The 23,909-nt window shown below is 47.6% G+C and overlaps 1 long non-coding RNA gene across 1 annotated transcript in view; it reads right to left on the reverse strand.

Moving 5' to 3' along the window:
* Positions 1-15,680: 15,680 nt before the first annotated feature.
* LOC149128661 (uncharacterized) overlaps positions 15,681-23,909 on the reverse strand; it is an 11,497-nt gene continuing 3,268 nt past the window's right edge. The window contains exon 3 of the long non-coding RNA XR_016213470.1: positions 15,681-16,115. This is a non-coding gene — a long non-coding RNA (uncharacterized LOC149128661). The remainder of the gene's footprint in view (positions 16,116-23,909) is intronic.

Consider the following 23,909-nt stretch of genomic DNA (forward strand, 5'->3'; position numbering starts at 1 on the left):
AGTGCTTGGGCCCCTGCACCCATGTAGGAGACCCAGAATAAGCTCCTGGTTCCTGCCTTCAGATCGGCACAGCTCTGGCTATTGCGGCCACTGGGGAGTGAACCAGATGGAAGACATCTCTCTCTCTCTCTCTCTCTCTCTCTGTAACTATTTCAAATAAATAAAATAAATCTTTAAAAAAAAGCAGCAATCCGCTTCCTACACCCAATGTCATGGAAACATACATGCCCCTTATTGATGAACCCTTCTGTAATTCTGAGCCACGTCCGACTGTTACTAGGCCCTCACTACTCTTCAAAACAAATGAATAAGTGAAGAATAGTTGGAAATTAATTCACGTTTCTGATGTTCTATTCTTTGTCTCCACATGCAACTCTGCCTGGGAATCCCAGTGCCAAAGGTGACACTTAGGGAGCATCAGGACTTCTCTGAACCAAGGTGGGAGGGAGAACTCCCAGGAGTCAACACTCCTAGGGTAGGACCTATTCGTCCGGTGTTTGGCTGCCTCTCACGTTCCCTCTCTCTGGTGGTCTCCTTATTCCCCACAACCAGCTGCTGGCAATGTGGCTGCCCTGGCACGGCTCCAAGTGCAGGCTTGCACTTCTGAATCACACACAGCTGGGGCAGTGCAACCACCAGGAGGCGGAGTCCCCCGCAACCCAGGAGGCTCCATAGAGAGATCTCCACTTACCAGAGCTCACGCTTTGTCAACACCTGACGTCAACAGCACCCTCCTGAGGTTGCCCATCACCAGGCCAGATAGCTGGGAGGAGCTGACAAGGTCACGGGCATTGCTCTCCCTGGGTCATTTGTTCAACCAGGCTCTGGCAGCAGCTGGAGAGATGATCAGGGGAAACCTCCATGGTAGACAATTTCCCCGCCCCGTGACAGCCTCTGGGCAGGATAGTGCACCCAGAACTCATTATGGAGATAAAATCCCTGCGTCTGTGCTGTGCCGTGGCTGCTGCAGGCTTTGACCAGCTACTGAATTTTGAAAACTGTTCATCCGGCATTTTAAAATTCCACTTGGTGATTAATAAATCAGTGAAGACACGGTGGCGTCCTGACAGGTGGCTGCCAGTGCGTCTTAGGAGTGGGCTGCGTGACTCATCACGCAGGGCACAGCTAGTGCTACAGGTGGAAAGCTGTGAAATGAAGTGCGGGCAGGGAATGAGCCTTGGAATTGCATCTGTAAAACACGTCTTTCTCTGCAAAGCCCTGACTCCTACACACAGTGTTTGCTGGAAACAGAAGTGTGTTCAGAGAGAAGAAATGGTACTTTTTAAACAAACAAAAAAATGGCTAGCAACGGATGGAAATGGGTGTACAATGTTTTTTCTTTGATCCTGCTCCCTTCAAAAGTTAGATGAAAGCAATTTACTTTTGCAATGTATTTATTTACAGAGAGAGAGATGAGGTCGGTGTCGTGGTGCAGCAGATAAAGTTACTGCTTAGGATGCTGGTTCAAGGCCTGGCTGCTCTACTTCTGATCCAGCTCCCTGCTAATGGCCTGAGAAAGTAGCAGAAGATAACCCAAGTGCATGGGTCCCTGCACTCATGAGGGAAACCTGAAAGAAGCTCCTGGCTCCTGTATTTGGCCTGGCCTAGTCCTAGCCATTGTGGCCATTTGGAGAGATGGAAGACCTCTTTCTCTCTCTCTCTCTGTAAATTTGCCTTTCAAATAAATAAAACATATCTAAAAAAGGGTTGAGAGAGGGAGAGAGAGAGATGTCCCACCTGTTGGTTCCCTCTCCAAATGTCTGCAACACCTGAGGCCAGAGACAGGAACTGGGCACTGAACCCAGATCTCCCACGTCGGTGACAGGGACTTGAGTCTTTGCAGCTGCCTCCCAGGGTCTACATTAGATGAAAGTTGAGTCAAGAGCAGAGCTGGATGTTGAGCCTAGGTTCTCTGATATGAGATGCAAATACCTTAATTGGAGTCTTAACCACTAGACTAACCCCCAGATTAAAGTGAATGAAATTCCCAAATGGGCAAATCCTAGAAAGTGTTTTGTCTGTGAATCTTCTTCCATAAGTACTGAACCAAATATATGGAGCTGGGTCTGTTATTGGGTCTATCCTTGAAAAGAACCTGATAACAAAGAGAGTAGAGATCAAGGGCCAATCCCACTTGGGTATGGTGAAGCAAATTCCCATCTAGCGGAGAGACTTCCGGGCTCTCTCCTGTGCTGGCTTGAGAGTCCTCACTGGTGGACACTTGGACAAGTCGTGTAATCAGTGCAGGCCTCATTTTCCTCTTATGTGAAGTGGATGAGCACACAGTTCCTACTTTCTGGGGTGGCGGGAGGATTAGGTCAGATATGAGCTGTGCCAAGCCTCGTTCCAAGCACGCGTGGGCTGGTTTTTGACGAGTCTCCTTGGCTTGGCTGGCGTACAGTCCCAGAACTCCCATTCTGCTGTGTTTCTGTGCAGGATGAGCTACAAGCAATGCAGTGCAGGGAGAGGATGGAGAGGAGCCGTGCCCTGTGCACCTGCACACATCTTCCCCCAGTCCTTCAATCAAACAAGGATCCAGGTGCTGCTTGAAGGGACTTTGCCAATGTGATTAGCATCCCCAGTCTGTAGGCTAAGATTGATCCTAAGCCAGGCTGTTCTGGGTCTGAATCCCTCCATTGCAAGGTTTTGGAAGGACAGCATAGGCCCCCCTGGTCTAGAAGGTCCCAGCAGTTGAGCCTGAAGCTGCTCTTTCCTTCTCCCAGATTGTCTTTGCTGACCGCCGCCTGGGCACAGCACGGTCAGCACACTCCTGGGGGGACCAGACGGCCGATGACCCTCTTCCTGCTGCCTACCCTGAGACTCCACACCTGCTTAGCCCAACCTCATGACTGCAAAGGCCAATTCCCTACAAGTTCTTTTATTGTTAACCTTACGTACATCCACAAATACAGAACCCACTGACTTCGCTCCTCTGACTCAATCAGTGGACCCTGCACAGGCATGAAGTGCCTGTTTTCTGTTTGCCTTTTACTCCTCTACTTCTTACCATGTAGCCAGACCTCCATGGGAACGGAGGTCTGCTCTTCATTAGTGGCGTGGCTTTAGCACTCCTTAATTTCTGTTTGATGGACATGATGAGGCTGCCATGACTGTGCAGTTTTGAGCACGGAATGAAATGATGGCGGCTGGCCGGCGCCATGGCTCAATAGGCTAATCCTCCACCTAGCAGTGGTTCTAGCCCCGGTCGGGGCGCCTGATTCTGTCCTGGTTGCCCCTCTTCCAGGCCAGCTCTCTGCTGTGGCCCGCGAGTGCAGTGGAGGATGGCCTAGCTCCTTGGGCCCTGCACCCCATGGGAGACCAGGAGAAGCACCTGGCTCCTGCCATCAGATCAGCGCAGTGCACCGGCCGCAGCAGCCATTGTGGGGTGAACCAACGGCAAAAGGAAGACCTTTCTCGCAGTCTCTCTCTCTCACTGTCCACTCTGCCTGTCCAAAAAAAAAAAAAAAAAAAATGATCGCGGCCAACATCAACAGAACATGGAGCACAGAGGAAGCTCTTGGCACAATCGTAAGGATTGTTGGTGTCGCTGCAGATATCAAGTCTGTCTGTCCCCTGGGGGTAGTAGAAGCCACTCTTTACCTACGATGTGTTTAAAGCTTTATTTTGATTTGCATGGATTACACAAAGAGATGAAAAAACCATCTTCAGAATCTTTGCAGCCACATTATGTGTCCCCAAAGTGCTGGGGGTCAAATTTACTGGTGCTAAAGGAACGGAAGCGCAGTCATGACTACTGTCTCAAAACTAAAGCACCACAGAATTAGAGCATACGCGGAGCATCATGGGGATTTCACAACCGCTCACGGCAGCACAACGGTCCATGCAAACCCCTTGTATTCACTGCAGTGGACTGAGCTGTTGATCTGGTCCACTTTGGTGAAGTTGTCAGCTGGTGATGGTGGATTGACCACGGATGGAAGTCAGATTCTGTCTTAACCTCATCTGCAAGGGCCTAAACTGTGCTTGTCAAGAAGAGAGAGAGAGTAAGGACTTGGGACACAAATTCTACCAGGACAGAACAATAGAGGCAGCATGCAAATTGCTGCCTATAAAATAGCTATTTTCCACTCTCTCCAAAGTGTAGAACACGGCCCCATTTGGGGCAGAATTGTATCATTCTCTTTGTTAATATTTATTTACTTATTTTTCATTTATTTATTTTAAAAGCAGAGTTTGAGAGAGAGAGAGAGAGAGAGAGAGAGAAAGAGTGGGTGTTATCTTCAAAACATCTGGTGGGGGCTGGTGCTGTAGCGCAGTAGGTTAACGCCTTGGCCTGAGGCGCCGGCATCCCATATGGGTGCTGGTTTTAGTCCCGGCTGCTGCTTCCGATCCAGCTCTCTGCTGTGGCCTGGGAAAGCAGTAGAAGATGGCCCAAGTCCTTGGGCCCCTGCACCCACGTGGGAGACCCAGAAGAAGCTCCTGGCTCCTGGTTTCGGATCGGCACAGCTCCGGCCATTGTGGCCATCTGGGGAGTGAACCAGCGGATGGAAGACCTCTCTCTCTCTCTCTCTCTCTCTCTCTCTCCCCCCCTGCCTCTGCCTCTCTGTAATTCTGCCTTCAAATAAATCAATCAATCTTGAAAAAAAAGAGAGTTGTACTGTTTTTTGCTTCCTAGCTCTGGATCTCACTGATACAATTCGCGACACCCTCCTTGTTTCCTGTTAAATTTTCTCCAGGACTGCAGAAAGAGAAAGTGGGGTGATTGATTTCTGAATTATTAGCACTTCCACACCATCTGTGCACTTTTGAACAAATCCTTCCATCTTCTTCTAAGAGTGCGGAGAGGGAGGAAGAAGAACTTCAAAAATAAAAATACTCCTTCCTGGGGGTATTCGAATTATGCACAATGACGGGTTGCTATGGTCACGCCGAATCATCTGGGACGCAACAGGAAGGTCATGAATGAAGATGTTTCATGAACTTTGATTTAACCTAGAAAAGTCAAAGCAATAAATCGAATGGTGAGTAACTGAGTTAATGTTGATCATCTCTTGGTAATCAGTTGAAAGTGTTTTTCTAATGTCACATTACATTAGTACATTTTTGTCGACATCTTATCAATTTTGTTCACAAATTATAAAGCCAAATCTTCTAATATATTCCAAGAGCCTGAACCTTTCATACTATGATACTTTTTAGTTTCCTTCTTACTCAAAATTCTGGAATTCGGAGGGTGGAGTTGGCCAGTGAGTTGACATTAGTCAACAACTTCAGACTTGCCAGTAGAAGCATATCTCTTCCATTGGAAGTGATCTCTCCATCCCAGCAAGTTTTTACTTACATATGTGACGTCCTTCCGTTGAAATGTAGAGTACTTCGAAAAGATCATGGAGAACTGAAATTAAGAGTTGGATCCATAAAACATATTTTCTATGAATGTCTTGAAGACACCTTGTATGCCATTTTTGCATCAACATAGACATATCTTTTTTTTTTTTTTTTTTGACAGGCAGAGTGGACAGTGAGAGAGAGACAGAGAGAAAGGTCTTCCTTTGCCATTGGTTCACCCTCCAATGGCGGCCACAGCTAGCGCACTGTGGCCGGCGCACCGCGCTGATCCGAAGCCAGGAGCCAGGTGCTTCTCAAGGTCTCCCATGGGGTGCAGGGCCCAAGCACCTGGGCCATCCTCCATTGCACTCCCTGGGCCACAGCAGAGAACTGGCCTTAAAGAGGGGCAACCGGGACAGAATCCGGCGCCCAGACCGGGACTAGAACCCCGTGTGCCGGCGCCACTAGGTGGAGGATTATCCTATTGAGCCGCGTTGTCGGCCGACATATCTTTTAATGTTATTTTCCATGAACTTTTTGAAGTCCCCCTCATGTATGCAATGAAATATAATTTGTTTGAATGACTCAAATGAGTGCACAAGGAGAAAGAAGTTCCTTTGAGCCTGTTCTCACTCTGGTTTTCCAGGAACAAACCTGAGATGTTTGTCTGGTACCTGACTCTCTTATGTGACCATTTCTTCCTGCTGGGATAGCAAAGGTGAAGCTCTTGTTCTCTTCATAGCTTACTGTCTGCTCCCCTAATCCCGCAACTCTTCCTTTGCGCCCTATAACCAATGACCTGTATCCAATTATGCACACTTCTTTTTTTAAAAAAAGATTTATTTATTTATTTGAAAGTCAGAGTTACAGAGAGAGGAGAGGCAGAGAGAGAGAGAGAGAGAGAGAGAGAGAGAGAGAGAGATCTTCCATCTGATGGTTCACTCCCCAGTTGGCCACAACTGCTGGAGCTGGGCCGATCCGAAGCCAGGAGCCAGGAGCTTCTTCTGGGTCTCACACACGGGTGCAGGGGCCCAAGGACTTGGGCCATCTTCTACTGCTTTCCCAGGCCATAGCAGAGAGCTGGATCATAAGAGGAGCAGCTGGGACTAGAACCAGTGCCCATATGGGATGCTGGTGCTTCAGGCCAGGGCATTAACCTGCTACGCCACAGCGCCAGCATCGATACACATTTCTTTCTCTGCTTAGAACCAGAGCATGTCCATAGCTTCTCACTTTGACCCAGACAGCTCTCCCCAGCCAGAGGCAGGGTGGTCACTCAGCGCTCTCTGGCCAGCCTGAGCCAAAGGCTCATCCTCCTTCCTCCTATGAGAAAGGAGAGTGCTCCCATTCTCCCAAACACACTCCCAAAGGCGCGTTTCTCCTGGGGTCTACTTTGCCTTTATTAGGATTCTAAATCAGTATCACACTAAACATACTTTTTGTTGTTCTTAGGTGAATACTCAGGGTTTAAAGCACAAAGACTTTGTAAATGTCCTTCACAGGGTAATTAAGAATCTAGTGATTGATATTTTGGGACCATTGTCTCTGTGTTGTTGTTGTCTCTGTGTTGTTTGAGAACCATTCAGGTTCTCAAAATATTATCTCTGTGACCCATTTATTGATGGTTTTCTCTGAAAGGTTATATGATCTGATAGCTACCACTGACATTCTGAAACTTTACACTAGGTGCTTTGTATGAATTGTATTCTAACTCTTTGTTCTGCATCTTCCAATGGTACTTTTAAATGTTTCTTTTTTTGTTTTGAACAGCAGAGAGAGAGAGAGAGAGAGCACACGCACACTTGTATCCACTGATCTACTTCTCAAATGCTCAAGATGCTTGAGACTGGGCCAAGGTCAAAGCCAGGAGACAGAACTCAGAGCACATCTCTCATGCGAGCGGCAGGGACCAAATTACTCGAGCTCTCACTGCTGCCTTCCAGGGTGTGCATCAGCAGGCGCTGGAATCAGGAATTGGAGCTGGAGCTCAAACCCAGACACTTGGAAATGAAATGTGGGCGTTTTCATCAGTGTCTGAAACACTAGGCTAGATGCCTCCGTGGTACTTCCATCTCTGCAAACTGCGGCAGGTGTTTGGTGCAGAAGTTCAGCCTTCTTCAAGACACTAGCATCCTGTATCTGAGTACCTGGATTTGAGTTCTGGCTCCATTCTCCATTCCAGCTTTCTGTTAATGTGTAGTGTGGGAGGCAGCAAGTGACAGCTAAAGTACTTAGGTCCCTGCTACCCACGTGGGACACCTGTATTGAGTCCCTAGATCTGCTTTGACCTGGTCCTAGTTCTGGCTGCTGTGGGCATTTGGGAAGTAAACCAGTGGATGAGAAATTCTTCCCTCTGACCCCAATCTGCCTTTCAAATAAATAAAATTAATTAATTAATTTTAAAAATATTATGGAAACTGGAATTAAAAGATTTTTTTAAAAAAGACCTTAAAAATAAAATCTGGAAACCCATCATCTTCTATTGTGCAAAATTTCTTTAATTTTTGCCTTTTCATTTTTGTTACTTTTATGTTATAAAACATTGATTATTTAGGTGGAATCTTTAGAGAATACTTAAGCAATACCACCTTCCTCACTTCTTCCCTGCTCATTTCTATTAGCCCTAATGGTAGATTTCCTTCATGTTAGGTTTCAATTCCTCAATATTTTTAAAATAAAATGTCTGAACTTGCAACAATTAATTTTTACTCCTTGAAGATTTCTCTTTATAACCCCCCATTCTGGCTCCGTGAATTCAGTCTGTTTTTATTTCTTTGAAGATATTCATCATAGTCTTAGCAAATCATTCTGTTCTGATTGGCGTGCAGCTGAGTTCTTCCAAGTTCCTCCTCTGCACTTGATCCTGATCAGTCTTCCCCAAGTGTCTGCCGATCCCTGGCTATCTCCCTGCCTGTTTAAGTGTAAGGTATGGAAGGTGTCTCCTGCACAGCGTGGCTGTCGTCAGTCCCATAGCCTCACTCAGCATTCTTCCAGGCTCCCCTCTGCATTTCGCCATCACCAGCATGTCCAGGGTGTAGCCACTGTTCCCGTTTAGACTTTTGGTCTTTGCTGTATTATGCAACTGCCCTCTTCCACTGACTTTATCTAAGCAGATTTAGAAAATAAGAAATTAGTGGCAGTCACTATGGCTTGAATATGATTTGACTCAGAATTCATGCAGAGATTTCTAAAGTCAGAAGTTAGTGATGCCAAGAGGATGGAAGCATAAAACCCAAGCATGTGGAAAGAACGGGTCATCAAAGAAGGAGGTACCTTTCTCTGAAGGGAGGAGAGAACTTCCACTTTGACTATGGCCTTGTCTAAATAAGGTCGGAGTTTGTGAACTCAACAGGCTTCCATAGCCTTGGCAGCTCATGACAAGACCCTCAGGTGATTACTGACATCATAAATAAGAGTGTCAATTATTAAATCAACAACTAGAGTCACTGTGCACTTACTCCCCATGTAGGACCTCTGTCCTTAATGAGTTCTACTATGAGAATTAACATAAAACTAGTCATCAAACAGTACTTTATACCTTGTGTGTCTGTGTGGGTGCAAACTGTTGGTATCTTTACTTCGTATAGAGTTGATCTTCTGTATATAAAGATAATTAAAAATGAATCTGAATGAAGAATGGGATGGGAGAGGGAGTAGGAAATGGGATGGGGGAAGAGCCGCTATAATCCAAAAGCTGTACCTATCAAGTTTATATGTATTAAGTAAAAGATTTCTATAAAAAAGTATTTATAAAATGCACGCAAATAAAAGGAACAAAAATTAAAAAAAATCCAACCGTGGTGTTTGGGAGCAGGGCTTTCGAGCAAGGATTGGATTGGGTCAACAGGACAGCGCTGAATCCTGGTGGCTTCAGATCACACAGACACGGACGGACACCCATCCCTCACTCCTCTCTCCCTGTGATCCCCGTGCTGGCTCAGGGCTGCCAGCAAGAACTCCACCAGAGACCTGACCGCCGAGGCTGCTGGATCTTGGACTGTGAACCATAAGCCAGCCTAGACCTCTGTCCTTTGTAAACTTGACTTCTCTCAGGTAGTTTGTAATAGCAATGAAAAACGAATGCAGAAGTCCACTCCGCCGTGTTTAACCAGAGACCTTGTTAATCGCTTCTTCCATTTCCTAAGCGACCACCTTGTTTCTGCTATGAAATCCAGATTCTTTGTATTTTAGTCCAAAGCAACACATCCAAAACAGAGCCTTGTCGCAGTTACAATGGTGACTTTAAAAAATGCCCTAAGCAACAAAGACGCATGAGTCTTCTCTTACTGCTTCTGTTTTTTTTTTTTTTTTTTTTTTTTTTTTGACAGGCAGAGTGGACAGTGAGAGAGAGAGACAGAGAGAAAGGTCTTCCTTTGCCGTTGGTTCACCCTCCAATGGCCGCCGCGGCCGGCGCGCTGCGGCCGGCGCACCGCGCTGATCCGATGGCAGGAGCCAGGAGCCAGGTGCTTTTCCTGGTCTCCCATGGGGTGCAGGGCCCAAGCACCTGGGCCATCCTCCACTGCACTCCCTGGCCACAGCAGAGGGCTGGCCTGGAAGAGGGGCAACCGGGACAGAATCCGGCGCCCCGACCGGGACTAGAACCCAGTGTGCCGGCGCCGCTAGGCGGAGGATTAGCCTAGTGAGCCGCGGCGCCGGCCTCTTACTGCTTCTGTTTTATGTTATATTTACGTGGGTGGAAACAGATTTTAATCCTGAGTCCCTAGCATTGTTTTCACAGCCAACCTATCATCCAATCACAACTCCTGTCTCAGAACCGGCAGTAACGCCCTTTAGAATGGAGTCGCTCTTTCCACTGCTTCGAAGACAGGCAGTGTCTCTCTCTGAAATGTCCGCTGCCCCAGATCCCTACACAGCCTGGTGTCCATGCTGAACTGTGCAGCCTTGAACCTCCCGTTTCTATATCTTCTTTTTATGCCTAATTCATCAAGGGCCCAACTCATTGGGTTCCTTCCTGTACTCAACACCCTTCGTAAGTTCCCATCTGCCCATCAGCTGGGTTTCCTTCCTTCGTCATGGGATGTTCTCCTACCTCCTCCTCCTCAAAAGCTGTTCCTTATTCCCAGACCAAAAAAAAAAAAAAATCTGCTGCATCTTCACATCCTCTCCACACCAGAATTAAGCGGCAGGCAGGGACAGCAGGCATCCCTGGGGGCCCAGCCTCTGTGGGCGCTCATGTGTGCGAGGAGGCACGGTGCCTCACGCAAGGCCTCTGGCTGTTTCCGACAAGCTGACCCAGTGACGTCAGACGCCAATTCCTGCAGGTAATGGCTAGGACGAGACTCCCAGCATGCTATCTGCTGACCGTTTATCTGCTCGGGATCAAAATCTCTGTGGGAAGTGCAGGAGGTATTGCATGGACGTCCACCGTGCAGAACTGGGGGTTGCTTGGGAGGAATCAATAGCCACTATGTTCATTCTCTTAGACAAGGTACCCCACCCATGTGTTTCACCAGCTGAGATAAGGCAGCGGTATCCCATTCAAAGAAAAAATAAGTCTCGTAGCATGAATACAAGGCAACAGGAGAGAACAGAGAAATAATCACTGAAAATATAGCAAGGTTTTATCCAGGAATCATATGCATTTGACCATCAGAATAGGAAAAGCATGTGGAAAATTTAACATTTTGCTGCTGGCCAGAATTTGGTTCTGCCACATTCATAGGGGCCACCTACCGTGTTCTACTGAGGACCACACAGACAGCATGCACAGCTTGATGGTATGCACCTTTACAATGTTAAGGGGTTCTTTTCTTAAATTTATTTATTTGAGAGGTAGAGCTACAGACAGTGAGAAGGAGAGACAGAGAGAGAGGTCTTCCATCCATTGGTTCACGCCCCAAATGGTCACAATGACCGGAGCTGCGCCGATCCGAAGCCAGGAGCCAGGAGCTTCTTCCAGGTCTCCCACGTGGGTGCAGGGGCCCAACACTTGGACCATCTTCCACTGCCCTCTCAGGCCACAGCAGAGAGCTGGATTCGAAGAGGAGCAGCCGGGACTTGAACCAGTGCCCATGTGGGATGCCGGCGCCACAGGCGGAGGATTAACCTACTGCACCCCAGCACCAGCCCCAGGGATTCTAAGGTAAGGAAAGACCTTGATCCTTCCAATATATAAGCTCACTCAGTTCTTAATGTAATTGTCTATCATAGCTGAATATTATAATTAAAAGTGAGTCCAAAAATGTAAGGAAACACCAGCAGCTTTGTTGGTTGTGATTGTAATGAACATTTAAGGAAATGATAACTGATGTCAGGGTTCACTATTCGAGTAATGAATCAAAATGTAGATGCCTGTGTCTTTTGGGTAAGGACACTGCGTCTACAGCCGGAGCAGAGAACTGGGATCAGCACGCCGTGTGGGCTTCCACGTTCCTGCTGGGCTCCCACCACCAAGGTCCTCAGCAGGTGCAGCGGGATGTGAGCTGGACCTCAGCTGCTGGAGCATGAGGCAAACCTGACACCTCTGGCAAAGGAGGCCCCGGTGATGAGAAGCTCGGGGCGCCACTGCAGCGGAGAGAGTGGACGGCACGACATGGAGCAGAGCGGGCGGAGAGTCGGCTCTGAATTAAAGCCAGAGATGCCGCCGACGTTCGGCGTTCACCTGCCTGCAAACAGTGGCCTCACAGAGCTTGGCCAGGCCTCTCCGGGCCTCTGCTGAAGTCTTGTTCCTGGCCTCCGCTGCCGCTACGCTGCCTGAGTTTCTGCTCCTTTTCCATTAGCCTCTGGCTCCCAAGGACTTGGTGCGCCCACTGTGATTTGAGCCCATGAATTCCCTGCACATTCTGTTGCAAGCTGAAGGGCTGCCCTATTTGGCTGTCACATGGAGCTCAGCCTGCCCAGGGAGCCCCATGAGTTTCTGATACATTTGCAGCAACATTGGAATAAACTGAAGAACAGCGAGTTAGGTGGAGCATGTCAGGCACAGAGACACAGTTACTGCGTGATGTCATGGAAACTGACAGTGGCCCATAGGCTGGGAGGCAGGAGGCAAGGGGACAGGCTGATTGATGGGTGTCAAAATGGAATTAGATGGGAGAAATAAAGTCTAATGTTCTACAGCACAGGAGGGTGCTCATGGGTCACCATTATTTGTTATGTATTACATACGTCATGTATTTTCTGAGGAACTAGGAGAAAGGAGTTTGGAGATCCCCAATACAGATAAAACTGACGAATGTTTAAGGAGACATATGCTAGTTACCCTGATCTGATTATACATGGTATACACGCATCCGACTATCACATCATGTACCCTAAACATGTACAACTATAGTGCACCAGTGAACATTTTAAATACACACATTTAAATAACTTAACCTCAGCACCAGGGCCTTTGATGGTGGGAGAAGGCTGGAGGCAGGCGGGCAGCAGCGGGGACTAGAAGGCTCTGCAGCCCACGCTCTCAGAAGGAGCAGAACCCTTCAGAAGGCTGCACACCACATGGCCCGGACCAAGCCGCACGTCACAGGGCCCTGGCCGTCTGGCCACCCGCCCATGCCGCTTGGCCACGGTCCCTGCTATTTTCATGGTTCTGTCATAAAGACATTAGAATCATCTCAAAAGGTAAAGTGATAATATTCATAAGACTGGAGAGTCCTACTGAGCTGCACTCACGCAGGCGTGGGTTCACAGGTGGTTCCAGAACATTCCATACAGAAGTCCTGGATACAGGCGCAACAGCCGGACAGCACTTTGTTTAATCCACAGCCATGTATCAAGCTGAACAAGGAACGCATTAAAACTGGAATCACTCGCAACAGGAAAAGCCCTGCTTAACCTTGTTTTCAGCTTCCATCAACAAATGACAGTTTTCCCGATCCTGGAATTTGTCGCAAGGGCAAACCCGTATATAAAGAACCCAGAAAATGAGAACTTACAAGATGCTCTTCTATGAGGTTTTTGGCAAGGAGCTGCTGCCGAGACAGACTACATGTGCTTCGCATTTCCTCCATCGTTTAGAAATTTCCAAAAGTGATTTCCTCATCATCTTACAGAAACTAACAGATGGAAAAAATTTAAGTCCCAGAAAGTGAAAGTGTTTGGCCAAGTTCTGACGATTAAATCTGAACCAATAGCTCCTAACTCAAGGAGCGCAATGTTATTTATCCAATTAAAACTCAGCCAAGAGCTCCTGACGGTAGATCCGGAGCAGACAATGACACTGCTGGGCACTGCTGAAGTGTTAGCAGAGACAGAATTCCTTTCTTTTTAAAGGTGTAGCCCGACATTTTGCTATGGTTTGTATACTATTGGAGTGTGCCCCCCAATTTTTTTTGTTTTGTTTTATTTGAGAGGTAGAGTTATGGACAGAGAGAAAGGTCTTCCATCTGCTGGTTCACTCCCCAAATGGCCGCAAGGGCCTGAGCTGAGCCAATCCAAAGCCAGGAGCCAGGAGCTTCTTTCAGGTCTCCCATGCAGGTGCAGGAGCCCAAGGACCTGGGCCATCTTCCACTGCTTTCCCAGGCCATAGCAGAGAGCTGGATCAGAAGGGGAGCAGCTGGGGCTCGAATCAGAACCCATATGGGATGCCGGCACCACAGGCAGGGGATTAAGCTACTGCGCCACAGCGCCGGCCCCGCCTAGCCTTCATGTGTTGAAATGGAATCCTCATTATGACGTATGCAGAGGCTGGAAACCTAATCCAACCACGAGGTTTAGAGGTGCAGTCTTTGGGAGGTGATTGGGATTATTTATATTGTATTATTCATATTATTTATTTTATATTCATTGGGAGGAGCTCCCATAACTGCATCCTGCTAGTTTTATTATTTATTTTTATTTTAATTTTGTGTTTATTTTATTTGAGAGGCAGAGAGAGAGGGAGGGAGACCTTCTAGGAGCGGGAGTGGAGAACCAACCCAAGCCTCTCACGTGGATGGCGGGGACCCACCTCTCAGAAACAACACCTGTGCCTCCCAGAGTGCATTAGCGGGAAACTGGGATTGGGGGTGGAGCCAGGACTTGAACTCACATACTCTAATATGGGGTGCAGGCATCCCAACCAGCATTTTAACCACTCTGCCTCTCCCACCCTCACCCCCAGAATCCTGCTGGCTTTATAAGAAGACAGAGAGAGAGTCCAGAGGAGACACACAGATACATAGCCTCACTCTGTCTCTTGTCACGTGGTGCCCTGCACTGCTCAGCGCTCCATCAGGAAGAGGGCCAGCACCAGCTATGGCCCCTTGACCTCGGGCCTCCAGGTCTAGGAGCTGGGATAGCCTCTTCTCTTCCTAGCTCCCTCAGTCTGCAGGGTGACGACCGTCAGAGCCACATGTACAGTGAGCGATCTGCTTACTGCACCTGCAGGCTGTGGCGGGGCGGGGGCAGGATGTAAGTAAAGGACAGTACAGCCAGGACAGTGCCCTCCCCCCACCGGGGAACCCAGGGGAAACGACAAGCAGTTGTCCCTTTGTACACATGGAGGCTTTGTTCCAGCTCTACCACCCAGCATGGAAATCAAGATCTGCAGGTTCTCAAACTCCTTATAGAAAATGGCATTGCATTTGCACAAGGCTTGCACAATGCTCCCCTGTGCTTTAAATCATCCTTAGCTTCTCGTGCCTCCTATAACACAGACGTTAGCAAACGGTTGGTACATTGTCTTGCTCAGAGTCTGACAAGAAGCACATTTGTATGCGCTCCATACAGACACATCTTTAGCAATATTTTGATTGAACTAAGGTTGATTGGATGGGTGTGGAACCAAGAAATATAGAAAAACAAATGTACATATGCCCATACACACGTGCACACACACCTTCTCATCAACTGCAGTGCAAAATAAATTCAGGAATATTTCTTTCCAAGAGACAAGACCAGCAGGTCTGTATTCCCAGCAGGCCAGGCAGAACGCTATCTGAGGTCCAGGAGAAACACACATTGCCTCTCAGTGCATTCCTCCAGCCATTTTTTTTTTACTGAAGTCTGAAAATTATCCCCACAGTATAATAGCAAACTCTTAGTTTTCCTCGTTAGATTGTAATGGCGAGCACTTTGAAAATGTACCTCCTCGGGTCCTTTGCTGTGCTGGAGGTGATGTGCCAACAGCTGAATCCGGAAATCCTCCCGCAAAGACAGCAAAGCCCTGGGACTGGGCACAGGTGGCAGAGGAGCCACAGGTCGGTGTTCACACCACTGTCTTGAGGGACTTCCTGCTGTAACAGGGCCAGAGACCCAATGCCCAGGGGGACACGTGTCAACTTTGACAATCACTACAGCTTGCAAGGATGAACAGCCCACCTTTGTCAAAGATGCCAACGTAAGCTTCTGGTATTGACATTTTTATGCCAGTAGTTAAAAGCCAAATGAACCCGTTTGATTTCTGTATTTGGCTGTTTTCTGACATCACTTCTTTCCTACACAACTGAGATAAGGTAAGCAGAGAAGACCTTTAAAAATCCCAAAAGTGAATAAGAAATAATCGAGGAAGTGCTGTAGACTTTATAAATGTAGGTAGTTTTTTTAAAGACTTATTTATTTTATTTGAAAGAGTTACCGAGAGGCAGAGGCAGAGAGAGAGAGAGAGAGAGAGAGAGAGAGAGAGAGGTCTTCCATCTGCTGGTTCACTCTCCAGATGGCCTCAACAGCTGGAGCTGAGCCGATCCAAAGCCAGGAGCAAAGAGCTTCTTCCAGGTCTCCCATGCGGGTGCAGGGCCCAAGGACTTGGGCCATCCTCCACTGCTTTCCCAGGCCACAGCAGAGAGCTGGATTGGAAGCGGAGCAGCCAGGACTTGAACCGGTGCCCATATGGGATGCCAGCACTGCAGGCGGCGGCTTTACCCACTACGCCACAACGCAGGCCCCTAGAAATGTAGGTTTTGATAAAAAAAAATTAAGTTACCAAGAGAGTCAGACTTTTTAAATTGTCTCATGTTTCTTGTTTTCCAGAAAGACAAGGCTGCTCATTTCTAACTTAGCTATTTGCTAAATGTCTTAATTTTTGTTAACTTTCCCACCCAATTGGTGAAAATAAAAAACAAATGCTCTCATGTTATATTGAGATGTAGTTGACACAGGGAGCTGTGGTGCAGTGAGTTAAGCCACCTGGAGCACCAGTTCACGCCCGGTGCTCCACTCCCTATCTAGCTCCATGCTAATGCGCGTGGGAATGCAGCAGATGATGGCCCAAGTACTTGGGTCACTGCCACCCATGTAGGAGACACAGATGGGGTTCCTGGTCCTGGCTTCAGCCTGGCCCAACCCTGGATATTGCGAGCACCTGGGGGAGTGAACCCTCATATGGAAGATCAGTCTCGCCCTCTCTCTCAATCTCTGTCTCTCTGCCCTTCAAGTAAGTTGTGAAAACCTCGTGATATATTGTTATTATGACTATACTAACAGGTGTGGCATGCATTTGGTTTACAATCCCTAACATCCAATCTTGAATATTGTGAAGTCCTGGAACATTAAAGTTAAGGCATTCAGGAGGTGTGTCCTGGGATTATGACCGGCACTGATGTCAAAGGGTATCTTATCCGGGTCTGATGCACCTGTTAGCTAACGATGTTGGGCACCTTTTCACAGGCGCACTGGCCATCTGTGTATCTTCTTGAAGTTTTACCTGTTCAAGTCCTTTGCCACCGTTTGTAGTTGAATTCTTTGTCCTTATATTGTAAGAGTTTGAAAGTTCTTTATATTTTCTGTATACTAGACCTTTGTCAGAAATAGAGCCTGCAAAGATTTCTCCTGGTTTTTTGATGATCTTTTTATCTACATTTTAGAAAGTTATTTTAATTTCCAAATATCACAGTTTAAATATAAAATTTTTTTGTACTAACGTATGTTTTTAGTGTTTTTTTGCTCTGTTTTGTTTTTGCTTTCCACAGACTAACTAAGTTCTGGGTAAATTTTTTTTTTTTTTGGAATTTATTTTATGATATGAGCTAGTTCTATTTCCTGAGCAGTTGGCTACGTTTCCCCACCTCAGCCCCTCTGTGCCCCCGTGCACTTACTCTGACACTAAGGAAGGCACCTGTGGGCACATCCACTACGCCCAGTCTTCCACTGCCCCCCTGGGGGACTCCCCGGTGATGGCCCAGGGTGGGGGCCACGCTGCCAGTCCCCTTGCTGTGGATTTTCATGCCAGTCTCACCACTAGTGCACCCACATTCTGGAACCTACATCCAATATGCCCGCGGCAAACGGGCTTGTCTCCTTTTTCTGGGCATGCTCAGCTGACAGCCATCAGCAAGGCAGGACCGATGGAAACACTCAGCACAGTGCCTGCTTTGCCCTGAAACTTAGCTGCACTGTGAGAGTTTCAGCCACACTAATGTGGACACACAGTGCTGCAGACGTAGTGGAGTGGGCTTATCTTCCTTGTGTGTAGGTTCCTTCAATGGTAAAATCATACATAATCCTTATACACTGTCAGCCTAGGAGCCTGATGATACAATCCACTGCCTACACAGATTTCACCAGCTTTAAAGACTTGTGTGTGTGTGTGTGTGTGTGTGTGCATAAGTGCTTCCATATACTTCCAGTGCACATGTAAATTTGTGTACCTATCACCATAATCCCCAAACAAAACTTGCCCAAACCGACAAAAACGTGCCCTTGTGCTGTTCCTAACCCTTGAAACAGTGACCCTGTCTCCTACCTGCAATTTTACAATTTAGAGAAGGTCCCCCTTGCATTCCAACATGCATTTGTAAGTCTGAGCTTGAAAATCGGGACTTCAGTTCCATCAGGAGGTAGTATACGCAAACGGCATCTCTGGACCCAACAGACCTGCTGTCAAAGGCAGGTCAAACCTGTCAAACCTCAAACCTGCTGCGCCAAAGGCAGATGACGCTTTCTCAGGATACAGACTTCAGGAACAGGGGCCGCAAAGAAGACCTTTTCCCTCACTACCAAGCCAGAGCATCAGCGACATTTTCCAAGGACCTCGAACTCTTCAGCCCTTCCCACCGACCTACTCTCTCAGCTGTCTCAAAGCCTTCTGTGCTGGGGTGCGGTCGCTTGGAAGGAGCCTGATTAAACCCACTTGACTCTGAACACAGGAGCAGAGGCACTTGCCCTGCCCCGAGTCCCCCACACCCTGTCCCCAGGTGTGTAAATTCCCTCTGGAATGGCTGCTGTCCCTGTCCTGGCTCATCGCCCCTGCTCCGGCCCCTTCCCCGGCGACAGAGCCGGCTTGACTTTCTGGCCGTTTGTGGATCAGCCCCGGCTTGTCTCTGGCTGCAGGCTTCTGCCCGTCGGTGCCCTCTGTCCTGGTGAGATTGCCCCATGGCTTTTTCCAAGTGCCGTTCCAAGGAGCCATCGTCTACCACCCGCTCGTAGAGGCTTCTCCAATCCCCTCGCACAGGGCGAGTGCCTTCTCCGTGTTGTCTGCCCTTCCCCCTCCAGGCTGCTCCGTGGCAGGGCCTTTCCTGCCGCACTGCTGGCTGCTGTATCCCAGGATCCAGACCGTGAGAGGCCTCCAAGATATCTTTTTTCAGCCCTGTGATTAGTGACTGCCATATGAAACTGGCAGGGAGAACACCTAGCCTATTTCCCTCATAGCCAAAATATGTCTTGGTAAAATATAACCAGACCCGCAGTTGCTACACAGATCCTATTTTCACTGTGAAGTTCCGGAAGCCAGGTCATCTGTTTGGGGCAGGCTTTTCTCACGGCAGTGAAGACACTCCGTGGGATGCCTGCTTCCCAGATCACAGTACCTGGTTTGAGTCCTGGCTCAGTTTCAGATCCAGCTTCCGGCTAACACACATCCTGGGAAGGCAGCAGATGATGGCTCAAGTGCTTGGCCCGTACCACCTATATAGGAGGTCTGGATTGAGTTCCTGGTTCATGGCTTCAACCTAGCTCAGCTGTAGCTATTGTAGCCATTTGGTGAGTGAACCAGCAGATGGAAGGTCCCTCCCTCCCTCTCTCTCTCTCTCTCTCTGGCTTTCAAATAAAATTAAAATAAATAAACATTAAAATGGATTCTTTCATGTTGAGTCCCAAGACACAGGAAATACAAGGCTATTTCAAAAACTAGGCATGATTTCAAAAATTTTGCACCAAAATAATCTTATCTTTTAATTTTATTTTCCATGAATTTTTGGAAGTGCCCTTGCATTTGACTACCAGATAATGAAGATATCAGTTTTTAAAAGCATAAGAAAATAATCAACAATGTCTGTTTTTGATGATCCAGCCAATGGAACTGCAGTATGTCGTTTGTACTGAGTTAAAATACTATCTTGGGCCAGCGTCGTGGCTCACTAGGCTAATCCTCAGCCTGCGGCACCAGCAACCTGGGTTCTAGTCCCAGTTGGGGCACCGGATTCTGTCCCGGTTGCTCCTCTTCCAGGCCAGCTCTCTGCTGTGGCCAGGGAGTGCAGTGGAGGATGGCCCAAGTCCTTGGGCCCTGCACCCACATGGGAGACCAGGAGGAAGCATCTGGTTCCTGGCTTCAGATCGGTGCAGCGTGCTGGCTGAGGCAGCCATTTGGGAAGTGAACCAACAGAAAAGGAAGATCTTTCTCTTCTCTCTCTCTCTCTCTCTCTCTCTCACTGTCTAACTCTGTATGTCAAAAAAAAATACTATTTTGGAATACATTATGGTTGAGGTTATGTTTTTTCAGGAGAAGACATGGTCTTAAATTTTACTTTTTTGGAGGGCTGGTGCTGTGGTGTAGCAGGTAAAGCCACCACCTATGATCCCAATATGGGTGATGGTTTGTGTATTAGCTGCTCCACTTCCAGTCCAGCTCCCTGCTAATGTACCCGAGAAAGCAGAGGAAGATGGACTAAGTCCTTGGACCTCTGCATCTCTGTGGGAGACGAGGAAGAAGCTCCTGGCTCCTGGCTTTGGTCTGGCCCAGCCCTGCCTGTTGTGGCCATTTAGGGAATGAACCAGTGGATGGAAGATCTCTGTCTCTGTCTGTCTGTCTGTCTCTTTGTAACTCTTTCAAATAAATAAATACATCTTTTAAAATTTTTTTCATTTATTTACTTTTGAAAAGACAAGGAAAACTACTAAAATTGTCTAGAAGTGCCATAGGCTCATGGAGAATGCATATATCTGAAAGAAATACATGTTTATAAAACAGCTTTCCATAAACCAAGGGTTTCTTTCAACAGATAAAAATACATTAAAGAATAAAAGTTCATGAATTTACAAACCAGATTACCCATATGACATCTCAAGTACACAGTGAATTTGATTCAATTATGTTAATGCATCCAAAAAAAATCAAGAGGCATTGACAGAGAGAGAGAGAGAGCGAGCTCCCATTCCCTGGTTAACTCCTCAGATGCCGGCCACTGCCCTGAGGCCAGGAGCTGGGAACTCAGTTCAGGTCTTACAAGTTGGGCATCGCCACTGCCTCCAGGGTTTGCATTAGTAGGAAACTAGAGACAGGAGGCTGAGCTTGGTGTTAAACCGGGGTACTCTGATACAGGATGCGGGTCCTACCCTACGCAAGCACCAGCAAACGCCCACCCCACCCCCGGGGATGTTGATGCTTTGAGTGAACCAGAGCCGGGTTTTGCCTGTGAGCAACGTGAAGGCACTGTTGGCATACTAATAGACCTCAATGTCAAGAGCAAGTCCTGCTGTGCTCAGAAAGATTTACAGGTGCCCCCAGGGCCACTGCATATCATCCAGAGATCTCAGAAGAGGAAAGCGAGGCCCCTGGGCAGTCAAGGGCAACTCATTTTCTGAATAGAAAGCCTGAGAGTGTGACATGGCCCTACAGCAAATGCAATCAGAAATGCGTCTCCAGAGGACTAGCGGCCTGGGGAAAAGACGTCAGCTTTGGGGATGAAACCGATGCCTCGCCCAGGCGTCCGCTGTGGTTATAGACTTCACCGTTCAGCCGGAAGCCCCCGGGCTGCCTCTTCCTCAGGGAAGCTCAAGCGAACCTGATTCCATTTTGCTATGCAGTCAAAATATGGTTTTGCTTTTAAACGTAGAATTCTAAACTTGTTCGACTTAAATAAAATAGCTTCCGTGTGCTGAGCACCTGCCACGAGCCAGCCACCTCCAAGTGCTTCCTGTTGTTTCCGTTAACCCCTTCATCCTTACGGCAATGCCATGAGGTGGCCTTACTGCATCCATGATGCAAATGGGAGAATGGAGACCCAAAGCCACCAACTACAGTCACAGAGATGCACTCTGCCAGGATCCCGCATCTCATCGACGTAAACGCAGATTCAAACTCGGGCCACTTGTACCCTAATGAATTGCTCCACTCAATTCTTTCAGCTCTTGGCTTGTTGCATGATTGCAGTAGACAAAAAAAGAGTATTTCTTTTATAAACTGGAGACATACTAAGCATCAGTAAGGATTGAATGTCTAAAAACATCTGTGAATTTTAATATTTTATGACAAACATAAGCTCACTTGCTCTGTTTAAACTCACATGCACACGTGTGTATGCACACGTAGACACACATGCATGCACGCACTCATGCCTGGTAGAACACGTCAGACTTGTCCATCAAAAGCTCACGGCCTAGTGATACGATGGTGAAACACTTTGTTTGGCAATGAAGATAAAGAACAAACACAAAAATTAATTTATAAATAAAATAATAAACATAAAGTTGAATTTTTTTTCACCCCTCTGGGCAATTCTGCTTGGGGAAAAGGAGACAATATAACAGTGTATTATCACTTTGGCGGAGACCCCAGCAGGGGCCTCCCAAGCTGCTCCCCAGGGTGAGGATGTGGGCTCCTGTGACGTCCTTTTTCCTTGCTGCACAGCTACAATGAGTGGCATTACCCAGCAATGCTAGATATTCGTTAGCGATGATAAGACACATGCGAAACCTAAGACACAGGTGCGTCCGTATGAGAACGCAGTCTTCTGATCCCCAAAAGCAAAAGAAGGGTGAGAGAGACTGTGTTGTGAGCAGAGCTTGTGACTTTTCCCCCGCTGGTTAAGCTCAGCTGCGGCAACAGCTAAGTCCCATTTCTGTCGGAAGTAACTGCTCAGAGCACAGTGCCTGACACTCTGAGCTTTAAACACACTTAGAGGCTGCCTGCGACAATTCTGCTATAGAGGGGGAAATATTTTCCCCTCTACCCTTCTATGTTTTCTGCCTGGGGCTCTGTAAATTAGACTGATGCAAGAAAGGTTAACAAGAGGGAAACAACCTTATGAAGATGTGCAGTGTGCACACACGTGGAAGCACTGAGAGATGGGTTCTCCAGAGAGATGGTCAGAACACGGACGTGGGTAACATCCTAACAAAGAAAAATTAACACTTAGGAGAGTGACAAGACAAAGAAGAGGGGTTTTTAGCTTTCAAGGACTGGAAACTGTGTGAGGGCACACAAACAGGAAAACTAGCGGAAGGTAAGGACTATTTGCACAAGCCCCTCTCCACGTGGACTTTTTCGTGACCATAAAGCTTCACTGGGAGGTAAGATTTATGGCAGTCTTCATTTCTCAGAATTTTGGACTTTTTAAAAAATTTTTTTTAAGATTTTATTTATTTATGTGTGAGAGAGAGGTACAGACAGTGAGAAGGAGAGACAGAGAGAGAAGTCTTCCATCTGCTGGTTCACTCCCCAGTTGGCTGCATCAGCCAGAGCTGTGCCGACCCGAAGCCAGGAATCAGGAGCCTCTTCTGGGTCTCCCACATGGGTGCGGAGACCCAAGGGCTTGGGCCATCTTCTACGGCTTTCCGAGGCCATAGCAGAGAGCTGGATGGGAAGTGGAGCAGCCGGGTCTTGAACCAGTGCTCATTTGGGATGGCAGCACTGCAGGCAGTGGTTTTACTGGCTATGCCGCAGTGCCGACCTTAATCTTGTAATTTAATTCTGTCAACCTGCCGGTCATAGTTCCACCTGACCTCTGACACATGGTGTTAAATGGAAGGGGTGTTTTGACCCTCTCACAGTTGTAATGGAAGCTGATTCCTCGGCTCTGAGAAGAGGTCAGAAGGCTGATGGATTGTGAGTGTTTTCATGCCTCTTCCCCAAAGGGGTGAGAGGGGCATCGAAACCCCACCAACTTTCCAGGACCTCATGAGCTGTGCAGGGTTTCCTGGGGTGGCTGTGGTGGGCAGACATCAACAGTCTGACTCACTGGGTAAGGGTACGCCCTCCTTATCCACGGGGGATGCATTCCAAGACATTCTGCAGGTGCCCGAAACCATGGGTGGTACTGATTTCCACACGCTCCACTATAAACACTACGGACTTTTTTTCCTATACCTATGATAAAATTTAATATACAAATTAGGTAACATAAGAAATTAACAGCGACTAATGATAGAATGAATAATTATAGTAACATACTCTAATAAAATTATGTAAGGCCTAGGAATCATTTATTTCTGGAATTTTCCATGTAATATTTTCAGACCGAGGTTAATGAAGGAACCATAGAAGTGATGCTGTGGTTAAGACGGATGAGTGCAGCCCACTCTCTGGCACTGAGGCCGGGAGACGGGGTGGTGAGGTTTGTGAAAGCCATGGGCCCTAGACCCAGAAATGAGACACTCAGGGTCAAAGTCCCTGCCCCTGCAGCACGGGAGCTGCAGGACCTCTGGACTCCGCAGCCTGTGTGAAGATGAATTGCAAGTATAAAGCATCTTCCTAACTTGGCAACACCCGCTTGTGTTGTAGTTCAGTCCCAAAGAGACCGTTCCTA

Source organism: Oryctolagus cuniculus, chromosome 1, assembly GCF_051225735.1.
Source record: "Oryctolagus cuniculus isolate XC-2025 breed Fujian yellow rabbit chromosome 1, ASM5122573v1, whole genome shotgun sequence".
NCBI classification, from domain to species: Eukaryota; Metazoa; Chordata; class Mammalia; order Lagomorpha; family Leporidae; genus Oryctolagus; species Oryctolagus cuniculus.